The following is a 14,796-nucleotide window of genomic DNA, read 5'->3' on the forward strand; positions in this document are numbered from 1 at the left end:
TTTGAAGTTTTTTGTGCTGATCGCAAAGCTACCTTTCCTATCCTCTGTCTATTTAGTAAGTCTGGCCTCCCTTTGCTGAAACCTGTTTCATTTCTGCGTTTGTGACTTTCATCTTTACTCACAGTCAATATATGTGGGGGCTGCCTTTTCCTTTGGGGAATTTCTCTGAGGCAAGGTAGGCTTTATTTTCTATCTCTAGGGCTAGCTAGCTCTTAGGCTGTGACGAGGCGCCTAGGGAGCGTCAGGAGCGCTCCACGGCTATTTCTAGTGTGTGTGATAGGATTAGGGATTGCGGTCAGCAGAGCTCCCACATCCCAGAGCTTGTCCTGTGTGAGTTTTAACTATCAGGTCATTCCGGGTGCTCCTAACCACCAGGTCATAGCAGAGGACCCTATTGGAGCTAATGTAAGTAGGGACCTACTACGTTACTGTGCGCAAGGGGAAGGCTACTGATTTCCACCTGGATAAGGGGACTCTGGAATTGCCATCAGACCGGCCAGACTCTGCCTACCCTGTCATCCGGCACTCTGGACTATGGATGCTGAAGCCTTCAGTAAAGGTAAAGAGACTACACCCATTGTGTTCTCGTTATTCACCGCGCCTTGCACCATCCACCATCACCATCTACACTTCTGGAAAGCCCTGGGGAAATACTTCACCTGTGGGAAGGTATTCCATCTAGCTGCCATTCCATCACCCCAGCGGACCCCTAAGCAGCGTCGGTCCCCCTGACCGAATACCACAGGTGGCGTCACGAACACTACCGTTATCTACAAACTCTACCCTTTTATTTGGCGCCCCTCATAGGGCCATGGTCTGGGTCGGGCCACCGTGACATCCCCGCTGAGGGAACTGAAGGACCCGGTACAGAGTAACCCATTGCCCTTACGTGGGGGCGATCCATGAACGTAGCCTGATACTGCCACTCATTGACCCTTTTAGTAGTAGTGCCTGCGGTGACTGACCATTCCATTTGGGGAGACCCCAGCTTGTGTTTTGGACTTGCCTAAGTGTCACCTGCAAAAAATGCTGCGCAAATTAACATAATGCGCAGCAATGTAAGAACAACATTGCTGTGCGTATGTTTCATCTTTTGCCACTAATTTAAACTGTTTTGGGGTTTGGTAATGTGTTGATAGTTTAAGTCAAAGAAAAAAGATGCAGAGCCGCCGAAAAAATGGCAGCAAGTCTGCCAGCAATTTCCTAAAGTGGCTTAGGGAAACCTCGGCAGATGTGCAGTCAAAAGTAAGATGCTGTGTGCACATGCGCTAATACATGTGAATTTATGATACTTTGTAATCAATCCGATGAAAAAAAAGTGCCATCTCGTATCAGTTTTTTGTTAATCTTTTCCTGCCAATTGGATTTCTGTATTTGTTCACAAAACTCCTCAGTCTCTCCAATGACTGGCTACACTGAAACATTACATTCAGTACAGGTAGAGGCTACTGCAGCCACAGCTTCCCCCTACCTCCGTGTCTGCGAGCGCATGCTGTGAGAGCGGAGAGGAAGCAGCTAAAGGAGACATCTCACTGACTCCGAGCACTCAGCACAGCTCTGATATCACACCAAGAAGAGCCGTCAACTCAGCAAGCTTTGTATCAGGAGTAATGTGCAGAAAACCGAAGAGAAAAATGAAAAAAAAAAAATACTTAAACGGTTTGTCCTTTGAAAACAAGTTATTAAATTAGTTTATTAAAAAATAAAATATCTTACAGCCTTTATTTTTAATTAAGCATTGACATCATAAAATGCCATATAAATATGTGGTGTAAAAAAAAAAAAGCATCCAAACGGCAATGATCCTGTGGACATCTAGAGATAGAAGCGGAGGAGGGGCAGCGGCGTATACGTCAGCTCAGGTGGCGGTCTTCCCCAGGGAACAGTTGGGAATCAAAGCAACTAGAACCAAAACAAATAATAAAAGTAAAAAAAAAAATCAATGATGTCACGCATTCCTGATTACTGTGTATACTAATACCCCATAACTAGTGCAAAACCTCCACCAGTTATACCTGTTACCTGCACAGGAATGATAGTTATAACTTAGTATAAAGGTAAACTTAAAGGGATTGCCTAATACCAAACTATTAGCTACCCGCAGGATAGGTCATCGATATGCTATCGATGGAGGAGGAGCTGTGTCAGCCACTTATGTCTATACATATGTGTGACTCATCTCCGGACAGGCAGTGTGGGGGTAGAAACAATACAGCAGAGCTGACAGTGCTATGGGAGGATGAGAGCTGATAGAAGGGTTTGTAATTAGTGATGAGCGGATATACTCGTTACTCGAGATTTCCTGAGCACGCTCGGGGGTCCTCCGAGTATTTTTTAGTGCTTGGAGATTTAGTTTTTCTTGCCACAGCTGAATGATTTACTTCTGTTAGCCAGCATAAGTACATGTGGGGGTTGCCTGGTTGCTAGGGAATCCTCACATGTACTAATGCTGGCTAACAGATGTAGATCATTCAGCTGCGGCGATGAAAACTAAATCTCAGCACTAAAAAATACTCGGAGAACCCCAAGCGTGCTCAAGAAATCTCGAGTAACGAGTATATTCGCTCATCACTATTTGTAATGTGACACAGCTAATCTCATCTGTGCTGCTCCTACCTCCACATGGACCTTATCTGAAAGATGTGAGCAATCGGTGCTCTTATTCCAAGCACTTTCTAATCATGCAGGAGGTGAGACCAGGTCCTCAGAGCTGTATCCTTACATCTCAAACACCGAGAAACCTAAGATATGGCGGGGAAGGGGGTGTTCTTTTTTCTGCTGTGTTGTTGCCTCCTTATGATTGGGCAAGTCGTACAGGGAGAAGAAGTACACGTCCCCAGTGAAAATATCAAAAAACACTCACTTAGACTTAACAAAAGTTAAATAAGTAGGTGCAAAATACTTTGCTGTTATCTCTGCAATGGACAGATGACATTTTTTTTAAAAATAGCTTTACTCCACTCTGCAGCCACCATTACACCCCATAACCTGGTCTAAATTAAAAATTAGGTGAAAGGTCCTCTTTAATTACATTTATATTTTTTTTGTTTACCTTTTTAGTGTTTTTAAAAACATGTATTCATTTATTTTTACTTTATTTTTTAGTCCTTATAGAGGATGTGAACCTACGAGCATTTGATCACTGGTACCATATACTGCAATACTACAGTGTAAACTACAGGATATAATAATAATCACTATCTGGTAGGTTTCCTAAGAGAACGAAGATGGCGGTGATAGGGGCTACCAGCTGCTCTGGTAATTCATTGGCTTCAATTCAAAAAATTGTAGTTTTAACCCCTTCATGACCCAGCCTATTTTGACCTTAAAGACCTTGCCGTTTTTTGCAATTCTGACCAGTGTCCCTTTATGAGGTAATAACTCAGGAACGCTTCAACGGATCCTAGCGGTTCTGAGATTGTTTTTTCGTGACATATTGGGCTTCATGTTAGTGGTAAATTTAGGCCAATAAATTCTGCGTTTATTTGTGATAAAAACGGAAATTTGGCGAAAATTTTGAAAATTTCGCAATTTTCACATTTTGAATTTTTATTCTGTTAAACCAGAGAGATTTGTGACACAAAATAGTTAATAAATAACATTTCCCACATGTTTACTTTACATCAGCACAATTTTGGAAACAAAATTTTTTTTTGTTAGGAAGTTATAAGGGTTAAAATTTGACCAGCGATTTGTCATTTTTACAACGAAATTTACAAAACCATTTTATTTAGGGACCACCTCACATTTGAAGTCAGTTTGAGGGGTCTATATGGCTGAAAATACCCAAAAGTGACACCATTCTAAAAACTGCACCCCTCAAGGTACTCAAAACCACATTCAAGAAGTTTATTAACCCTTCAGGTGCTTCACAGCAGCAGAAGCAACATGGAAGGAAAAAATGAACATTTAACTTTTTAGTCACAAAAATTATCTTTTAGCAACAATTTTTTTATTTTCCCAATGGTAAAAGGAGAAACTGAACCACGAAAGTTGTTGTCCAATTTGTCCTGAGTACGCTGATACCTCATATGTGGGGGTAAACCACTGTTTGGGCGCACGGCAGGGCTTGGAAGGGAAGGAGCGCCATTTGACTTTTTGAATCAAAAATTGGCTCCACTCTTTAGCGGACACCATGTCACGTTTGGAGAGCCCCCGTGTGCCTAAAAATTGGAGCTCCCCCACAAGTGACCCCATTTTGGAAACTAGACGCCCCAAGGAACTTATCTAGATGCATAGTGAGCACTTTGAACCCCCAGGTGCTTCACAAATTAATCCGTAAAAATGAAAAAGTACTTTTTTTTCACAAAAAAATTCTTTTAGCCTCAATTTTTTCATTTTCACATGGGCAACAGGATAAAATGGATCCTAAAATGTGTTGGGCAATTTCTCCTGAGTACACCAATACCTCACATGTGGGGGTAAACCACTGTTTGGGCACATGGTAAGGCTCGGAAGGGAAGGAGCGCCATTTGACTTTTTGAATGAAAAATTATTTCCATCGTTAGCGGACACCATGTCGCGTTTGGAGAGCTCCTGTGTGCCTAAACATTGGCGCTCCCCCACAAGTGACCCCATTTTGGAAACTAGACCCCCCAAGGAACTTATTTAAATGCCTAGTGAGCACTTTCAACCCTCAGGTGCTTCACAAATTGATCTGTAAAAATGAAAAAGTACTTTTTTTTTCACAAAAAAATTCTTTTCGCCTCAATTTTTTCATTTTCACATGGGCAGTAGGGTAAAATGGATCATAAAATTTGTTGGGCAATTTCTCCCGAGTACGTCGATACCTCATATGTGGGGGTAAACCACTGTTTGGGCACTCGGCAGGGCTCGGAAGGGAAGGCGCGCCATTTGACTTTTTGAATGGAAAATTAGCTCCAATTGTTAGCGGACACCATGTCGCGTTTGGAGAGCCCCTGTGTGCCTAAACATTGGAGCTCCCCCACAAGTGACCCCATTTTGGAAACTAGACCCCCCAAGGAACTTATCTAGATGCATATTGAGCACTTTAAACCCCCAGGTGCTTCACAGAAGTTTATAACGCAGAGCCATGAAAATAAAAAATAATTTTTCTTTCCTCAAAAATGATTTTTTAGCCTGGAATTTCCTATTTTGCCAAGGATAATAGGAGAAATTGGACCCCAAATATTGTTGTCCTGTTTGTCCTGAGTACGCAGATACCCCATATGTGGGGGTAAATCACTGTTTGGGCGCACGGCAGGGCTCGGAAGGGATGGCACGCCATTTGGCTTTTTAAATGGAAAATTAGCTCCAATCATTAGCGGACACCATGTCACGTTTGGAGAGCCCTTGTGTGCCTAAACATTGGAGATCCCCCAGAAATGACACCATTTTGGAAACTAGACCCCCAAAGGAACTAATCTAGATGTGTGGTGAGGACTTTGAGCCCCCAAGTGCTTCACAGAAGTTTATAACGCAGAGCCATGAAAAAAAAAAAAAATATTTTCTCAAAAATGATCTTTTAGCCTGCAATTTTTTATTTTCCCAAGGGTAACAGGAGAAATTTGACCCCAAAAGTTGTTGTCCAGTTTCTCCTGAGTACGATGATACCCCATATGTGGGGGTAAATCACTGTTTGGGCACATGCCGGGGCTCGGAAGTGAAGTAGTGACGTTTTGAAATGCAGACTTTGATGGAATGCTCTGTGGGCGTCACGTTGCGTTTGCAGAGCCCCTGATGTGGCTTAACAGTAGAAACCCCCCACAAGTGACCCCATTTTGGAAACTAGACCCCCAAAGGAACTTATCTAGATGTGTGGTGAGCACTTTGAACCCCCAAGTGCTTCATAGAAGTTTATAATGCAGAGCCGTGAAAATAATAAATACGTTTTCTTTCCTCAAAAATAATTATTTAGCCCAGAATTTTTTAATTTTCCCAAGGGTAACAGAAGAAATTTGACCCCAATATTTGTTGTCCAGTTTCTCCTGAGTACGGTGATACCCCATATGTGGGGGTAAACTACTGTTTGGGCACATGCCGGGGCTTGGAATTGAAGTAGTGACGTTTTGAAATGCAGACTTTGATGGAATGCTCTGCGGGCGTCACGTTGCGTTTGCAGAGCCCCTGATGTGCCTAAACAGTAGAAACCCCCCACAAGTGACCCCATTTTGGAAACTAGACCCCGAAAGGAACTTATCTAGATGTGTGGTGAGCACTTTGAACCCCCAAGTGCTTCATAGAAGTTTATAATGCAGAGCCGTGAAAATAATAAATACGTTTTCTTTCCTCAAAAATAATTATTTAGCCCAGAATTTTTTATTTTCCCAAGGGTTACAGGAGAAATTGGACCCCAAAAGTTGTTGTCCAGTTTCTCCTGAGTACGCTGATACCCCATGAGTGGGGGTAAACCACTGTTTGGGCACACGTCGGGGCTCAGAAGGGAAGTAGTGACTTTTGAAATGCAGACTTTGATGGAATGGTCTGCGGGTGTCACGTTGCGTTTGCAGAGCCCCTGGTGTGCCTAAACAGTAGAAACCCCCACAAGTGACCCCATTTTAGAAATTAGACCCCCCAAGGAACTTATCTAGATATGTGGTGAGCACTTTGAACCCCCAAGTGCTTCACAGACGTTTACAACGCAGAGCCGTGAAAATAAAAAATAATTTTTCTTTCCTCAAAAATTATGTTTTAGCAAGCATTTTTTTTTATTCACAAGGGTAACAGGAGAAATTGGACCCCAGTAATTGTTGCGCAGTTTGTCCTGAGTATGCTGGTACTCCATATGTGGGGGTAAACCACTGTTTGGGCACACGTCAGGGCTCGGAAGTGAGGGAGCACCATTTGACTTTTTGAATACGAGATTGGCTGGAATCAATGGTGGCGCCATGTTGCGTTTGGAGACCCCTGATGTGCCTAAACAGTGGTAACCCCTCAATTCTACCTCCAACACTAACCCCAACACACCCCTAACCCTAATCCCAACTGTAGCCATAACCCTAAACACAACCCTAACCGCAACACACCCCTAACCACAACCCTAACCCCAACACACCCCTAACCATAACCACAACCCTAATTCCAACCCTAACCCTAAGGCTATGTGCCCACGTTGCGGATTTGTGTGAGATATTTTCGCACCATTTTTGAAAAATCCGCGGGTAAAAGGCACTGCGTTTTACCTGCGGATTTTCCGCGGATTTCCAGTGTTTTTTGTGCGGATTTCACCTGCGGATTCCTATTGAGGAACAGGTGTAAAACGCTGCGGAATCCGCACAAAGAATTGACATGCTGCGGAAAATACAATGCAGCGTTTCCGCGCGGTATTTTCCGCACCATGGGCACAGCGGATTTGGTTTTTCATATGTTTACATGGTACTGTAAACCTGATTGAACACTGCTGCGGATCCGCAGCCAAATCCGCACCGTGTGCACATAGCCTAATTCTAAAGGTATGTGCACACGCTGCGGAAAACGCTGCGGATCCGCAGCAGTTTCCCATGAGTTTACAGTTCAATGTAAACCTACGGGAAACAAAAATCGCTGTGCCCATGCTGCGGAAAAACTGCACGGAAACGCAGCGGTTTACATTCCGCAGCATGTCACTTCTTTGTGCGGATTCCGCAGCGGTTTTACAACTGCTCAAATAGAAAATCGCTGTTGTAAAACCGCAGTGAAATGCGCAGAAAAACCGCGGTAAATCCGCCATAAATCCGCAGCGGTTTAGCACTGCGGATTTATCAAATCCGCAGCGGAAAAATCCGCAGAGGACCAGAATACGTGTGCACATACCGAAACCCTAACCCTAGCCCTAACCCTACCCCTAACCCTACCCCTACCCCTACCCCTAACCCTACCCCTAGCCCTAACCCTAACCCTAACCCTACCCCTACCCCTACCCCTACCCCTAGCCCTAACCCTAACCCTAACCCTACCCCTAACCCTATTCTAACATTAGTGGAAAAAAAAAAATTTCTTTTTTTTTTATTGTCCCTACCTATGGGGGTGACAAAGGGGGGGGGGGTCATTTATTATTTTTTTTATTTTGATCACTGAGATATAATCTATCTCAGTGATCAAAATGCACTTTGGAACGAATCTGCCGGCCGGCAGATTCGGCGGGCGCACTGCGCATGCGCCCGCCATTTTGGAAGATGGCGGCGCCCAGGGAGAAGACGGACGGGACCCCGGCTGGATCGGTAAGTATGATGGGGTGGGGGGACCACGGGGGGGGGATCGGAGCACGGGGGGGGGGGAATCGGAGTGCGGGAGGGGTGGAACGGAGCACGGGGGGCGTGGAACGGAGCACGGGGGGGCTGGAACGGAGCACGGGGGGGTGGAACGGAGCACCGGGGGGGGGTGGATCGGAGTGCAGGGGGGGTGATTGGAGCACGGGGGGGTGATTGGAGCACGGGGGGAGCGGACAAGAGCACGGGGGGGAGCGGAGCACTGGACGGAGGGGAGCCGGAGCAGTGTACCGGCCAGATCGGAGGGCTGGGGGGGCGATCGGTGGGGTGGGGTGGGGGCACACTAGTATTTCCAGCCATGGCCGATGATATTTCAGCATCGGCCATGTCTGGATTGTAATATTTCACCCGTTATAATAGGTGAAATATTACAAATCGCTCTGATTGGCAGTTTCACTTTCAACAGCCAATCAGAGCGATCGTAGCCACGAGGGGGTGAAGCCACCCCCCCTGGGCTAAACTACCACTCCCCCTGTCCCTGCAGATCGGGTGAAATGGGAGTTAACCCTTTCACCCGATCTGCAGGGACGCGATCTTTCCATGACGCCGCATAGGCGTCATGGGTCGGAATGGCACCGACTTTCATGACGCCTACGTGGCGTCATGGGTCGGGAAGGGGTTAATAGGACAACCCCTTGGGGTTTTTTTTTTGTTTTTAGATAATAATGGATATCCCCTTTAAAAATAAAGACATTTCCCTTAGGCAAGTTGCACCCTCCTGTGATATCCTGGCACTTGTCGCTCTACTAACCTTTTTTTACTCACCATTCCTCGAGCTGTCTGTGATCTCTTCACACGTTCAAGTCCCCACTGATATTCATTATGGAGTTGAAAAAGTTGCTATGCGAAGCCTGGAGGATGAAGGGAGGGAGCAATATGTCACCAAAGAGAGTAATAGAAATCCTGTACCAAGGGAATTTTCATCCAATACTAAATTTTGGAACCATCTCTCTTGGCAGTTGGACTTCCTCTAACTGTTGGCGAATATTGGATAGTATACATTGTGTAGCAATTAGAGGAATTGTGCATGAGTAATTCGAGTGCAAAAAAGCTGTTTAAACCAGCAGGGAATGCCTGCGTCACAGCTAGCTGGAAGTGAGGGTTAGTAGCACTCACTGCCCAAGGACCATAGAGAAGGCCATTAAAGAGAATAGAAGAAAGCTCCAGCCTCTGCTGCAATGGAGACCAACCTGCATGTAGTCAGGAAAAACAGAATTGCCACCATGGAGACTTATTCCTATAAGTGAAGACTGAGTGCATCAGCCAACAGAATAATTTGCCTCCCATAAGGGGCGAAGAGATAACCACACCTTATCTGTGGCTCCTTCTCTGTCTCCTGTGTTCTCTGAATTCATTCTGCCATCCTCCTGTTGGGAAATTATCTCTTCCACCAAGGAATTTTGTAGTCAATGTCTAACGGAGCACATCAACACCCAACCATATAGGCCTTTAGAATGGATTTCCTACAGCCTGGAAACCCCACTTTAAACAACGCAGGCAGAAATATTAAAATTAAGTCATTGCTGCCACTCAGGGGTGTTCCTGCCGTTTTGACCCTCCAAAGGCAAAGAATAGTAGTAACCTGTCAATGCAGAAAATGCAGGACCGAAAATGCAGCAGCTGGGTCCCCAGACAGTTTGACTACCAGTGGGTCATCGCTAATACAACTATATTAGTGCAGCAAAACTTACTATTTAAAGCTGCTTTAACTATGTTTTTTAAATAAACATGTTAATTGTTATAAGACTGGTATTCATTTTACATTATGGGTTTATGTACTATAATAAGATACGCACCAAGCAGATGACTGCAGGGATGAGGAGCACGGCTGCCACCATCAAGCCAATAAGTACGCTGCCATACACGGGGATCGCCCCAACTACCGTATAACACAAAACAAGAAGTTTATTAGCAAAGTTGGGTCAGTGAAAATGTGCACAATCTGTTATACTTAATAAAGGGGTGTAACAAGTCGTAGCACTCGGGGGTCCATTGGTCCTTACATCTGGGTCCTAAGTCCTCCATTCCTTGGCACTAAGGCCCCTTTCACACATCAGTTTTTTGCTGTAAGTCACAATCTGTTGGCTCGACGGATCCATCGCAGATTGTGAAAAACTGATGCGACTGATTTGTTTTTTCGACGGATCCGACTAGCTGATCCAGCTAATTGGATCTTAAAAAAATTGGAGCATGCTCAGTTAAAAAAAAAACGGAATCCGTCAACGGATTCTATCATTTGTCGGGTCCGGCAACATAGGGTTCCTTTCCAACAAACGACGGACGATGACGCATCCGTCACTGTCAGTTTTTTCGACGGACACAAAAAACATTACTATGTCCGTTTTCTCTGGCCGCCGGAAAAAACAATTTTCGACGGATCCGGCGAAAAACGGGTGAAACGCGAGGCTATCTGTCACTAATACAAGTCTATGAGAAAAAAACTGGATCCGGCGGCAACTTTTGCTGGATCCGTTTTTTTGACGGATTGTGACTGACGGCAAAAAACTGATATGTGAAAGCAGCCGTAGTGATCGAGGGGGTCCAGTAAACATCCCTGATATAATATGATCGATATGGTAAAGTGCAATTTCACTGCTCTGTTATGGTAAAAATATAACAAATTCTTTGCACGGTGATTCAGCATATTTCGGGCCTCCAGTGCCTCTCCGGTCCTCTTCGGGGTCACCTGAAATCTATTTTAACGTGCCAACGCACACTAGGCTCTAAAAGTCACTTCTACAATGTAAGTCTGTGGAGTGTCAGGACAAGGCTCCATACTCTTACATTGTAAAAGCAGTTTCCGCCAAGTCGGAGTAACCATCACGTGACCTTAAAGAGGATCGGAGAGGTGCTGGAAACCCGGGAAGATGAAGATTATTATGGGGCTGACGCTGCACTACATATCCAATCACACAGGATTAGGGAATAGAAAGTTTGGGGGAGCGCTTCTTTAAAGAGTGTAAGAGACGATAGTGAAAGGTCTTGGCCGTACCTGCTGTAGCTGCTGTTGTCAGTGTTTCTGTAGGTGTAGAAGCAAAAGGAAAAAAAAGCATAAAAGTTTTATTAACAGGCTGTTGGTTTCCACAGATTGCTATCTATATACCCATAGCTACAGTATATACTGAATGTTGAGGTCACTTGGACATTACTTTGTTAGGCCAGTCTCACACGTCCAGATAATTCTGGTACCGAAAAAATCGTGTCCGTATCCGTGTGTCCGTGAGCTCACGTAGGTCATCCGTGTGGCACACGTGCGGCACACATGTGCCGCCCGTGTCCCGACTGGGTACCAAACGGAGCGTGCAGGACACAGCGCTAGAGATAAGCGCTGTTCCCTGCATCTGGTGCTGAAGCCGCCATTCATATCTTCTCTCCAGCAGCGTTCGCTGGAAAGAAGATATGAAAAATCTTTTTTTTTTTTTTCGTGTTTTAAATAAAGATCCCTGTCCCCACCCCCCTCCCACCCCCTGTGCGCCCGCACGCTTGCTGGTAATAAAATACTCACCCGGCTCCCTCGCAGCGTCCTGTCCTCGCCCAGCTTCTCCTGTATGAGCTGTCACGTGGTGCCGCCGATTACAGTCATGAATATGCGGCTCCACCCCTATGGGAGGTGGAGCCGCATATTCATGACTGTAATGGGCGGCACCACGTGACCGCTAATACAGGAGAAGCTGCGGCGAGGACAGGACGCTGCGAGGGAGCCGGGTGAGCATTTTATTACCAGCGGGCGGGCGCACAGGGGGTGGGAGGGAGATTGGGACAGGGATCTTTATTTAAAACACGGAAAAAAAAAAAGAAGGATTTTTCATATCTTCTTTCCAGCGAACGCTGCTGGAGAGAAAATATGAATGGCGGCTTCAGCACCACGTGGGGGGGACAGCGCTTACTGTAGCGCTGTCTCCTGCACGGCACATGGACAGCGTCCGTGTGCGGTACGTGTTTTACACGGACCTATTGACTTTAATGGGTCCGTGTAATCCGTGCGCTCCAACGAACACTGACATGTCTCCGTGTTTGGCACACGGAGACACGGTCCGTGAAAACACGCTGACATGTGCAGAGACACATTGATTTCAATGTGTCTACGTGAGTCAGTGTCTCCGGTACGTGAGGAAACTGTCACCTCACGTATCAGAGCCACTGACGTGTGAAACCGGCCTTAAAGAGCTTAAAAGGGCTGGATACCGGAGACCTCAGAGCATCGTGCACATCTTTTCAAGTAATTCAAAGTTTTTGATTACTTTCAATTTGCAGTGAATCGATTCCCTTGCAAATTTAATCACCCGGCTAAATTCTCAAAACTGTCATCTAAAATTTAGAAAAATTCGCTCATCACCACAAATGTATATGGCTATTACACATATATGTATAGAGAGGGATAAAAACAGGTGTATGAATAAACGTATAGAAACAGGAAACCTGCTCTTATTATGTATCTTACCATAGAGTTATTGTATCTATTGGCTTCATGTAGATGGTTATTGTGATGTGTATATTATGATCCAGCTTCAGCAGTGCCCCTCTTTTAAAGGGAACCTGTCACCTGAAAAACCACTATTAACCTGTATATAAGGGGTTAATCTGCAGGTTAAGGGTATGTGCATACGTAGAATGGTCCTCTGCGGATTTTTCCGCAGCGGATTTGATAAATGCTCAGGGCAACAACACCGCGTTTTTCCTGCGGATTTATAGCGGATTTACCGTGGATTTACCGCGGTTTTTGTGCGGTTTCCACTGCGGTTTTACACTTGTGGTTTTCTATTATGGAGCAGGTGTAAAACCGCTGCGGATTCTGCACAAAGAATTGACATGCTGCGGAATGTAAACCTCTGCGTTTCTGTGCGTTTTTTTCCGCAGCATGGGCATAGCGTTTTCAGTTTCCCATAGGTTTACATTGTACTGTAAACTCATGGGAAACTGCTGCGGATCCGCAGCAAAATCCGCATCATGTGCACATAGCCTAACAAAGCTGTGAACTTGCTCAGCGCCGATACTTAGACCTCCACTGACGGGAGGAAATTATGTTTATTCTTCCCGGCAGTGTTCCAGTTTCAGTCACGGAGTTGTCGCCGACGGGGTTTCCAAGACTGACTGACAGCTGGGTCTAACGCTGAGCTGCTGTCCTGGTGTACAGAACTATATTATGAACACAAGGACCGCTGACCTGACAAAAATGTTATTAACCTGCAGGATAAGTCGTCAATGATAAAGTAGTAGACAATCTCTTTAATTATTGTGTCTTTGTTTTCAATAAAGATTGTTTTAACATTTCATTTTTGGTCCTGTGCTGGATTCTTCTAGGTATTATATTTGTTCTTTTTATTTCCAGCTGACTTATTGACTAGTCCGTAATTTATGTTATTACCCTCTCTTGTAGGTGTTAATGGACTACTTGGCGGAAGGTTTACTTGTCCTCTAGCGATGATCTCCTGATAAAACAGTGATATTCTCAAAACTACAGCAAGCAGCCTGGTAAGTGATACATCGCTGCCCCTTACATCATGCTGCTCTCAGATTAGGTGACAAAAATCTGATTCCCTTTAATCTCGAACACATGTAGAATTAAAATAAAAATACGGTAGATAAAGTATCAAATTCAGTATGTGCAAATACATTAATAACTAACAACAAATTCAGTATATACAAATAAATAACCAATTAAATCTAAAATAAATAAAAACGGAAAAATGAAGAAATAATCTGTTATAAATATTAAACTAAAGAATCCAAAGGAATGCAAAGATTCAATAACAAAACAACAACACGCACTGACACATGTAAATAGCCATAATTGATGAAACGGACAAATATAAAACATCAAAAGCATCAATAAAAAAGGAAGTTAGAATAGGAGCTCAGGAATGACTGTATCAACCCCTGATATCTCACCTGCAGATGTGGTGTTAACAGGAAGCAACAACTGTAGATCTTCCATCATTTCTCCATTCTTTCTTACTACCTCTAAAAATGTAGTCTGCAGCTCGTCACTAGAAGGCGCCACTGAGCTATTTGGAAACACCGCTATATTTTCTGTCTTCACCGATCCTTTGCTGGGGGAGAGAGACAAGTTTTGTCACTGATTAGGCCTCTTTCACACTTCAGTCTTTTGGCGTCAGTCTGAAACCGCCATTTTCCTCAAATAGCGGATCCGCCATTTTTTTTTTTGACAGATCCGCTATTTTCCCATAGACATACATTAGCGACGGATTGTGGCGGATGGTCGTCCGTTCCATCCGTCATGTGACGGATCCGTCGAGATTTGGCGGATGTCATCTAGACATTGACGGACATTATAACGTTTTTTGTCTGCGCCGAAATGGCGGTTCTCGACGGATCCGTCACCTCCGCCATTCCATAGAATGGCCGTCTATGGTCGCGGCCGTCATTTGGCGGATCCGTCGCCCCAATCCGCTTTTTTTAATTGCGCATGCTCCAAAAAGTAGATACTTTTCCCAGACAACCCCCATGTAACGGATCCGTCAAAAAAACGGATCCGTTAGAACCGTTTTCTCAACAATTGTGACGGATCCGTCACTATGTCGGAGCAGACTGACTCCAAACAACTGAAGTGTGAAAGAAGCTTTACACA

At 44.8% G+C, this 14,796-nt stretch overlaps 1 long non-coding RNA gene across 1 annotated transcript; it reads right to left on the bottom strand.

Moving 5' to 3' along the window:
• Positions 1-1,768: 1,768 nt before the first annotated feature.
• Positions 1,769-14,192, bottom strand: LOC138647548 (uncharacterized). Its single transcript, XR_011314996.1, has 5 exons — positions 14,097-14,192; positions 11,200-11,226; positions 10,004-10,086; positions 8,973-9,058; positions 1,769-1,902 (listed from the first exon to the last, which is right to left on the bottom strand). It is a non-coding gene; the product is annotated as an uncharacterized lncRNA (long non-coding RNA).
• Positions 14,193-14,796: the final 604 nt, after the last annotated feature.

The sequence above is a fragment of the Ranitomeya imitator genome, chromosome 8 (genome assembly GCF_032444005.1).
Source record: "Ranitomeya imitator isolate aRanImi1 chromosome 8, aRanImi1.pri, whole genome shotgun sequence".
Classification (NCBI taxonomy): domain Eukaryota; kingdom Metazoa; phylum Chordata; class Amphibia; order Anura; family Dendrobatidae; genus Ranitomeya; species Ranitomeya imitator.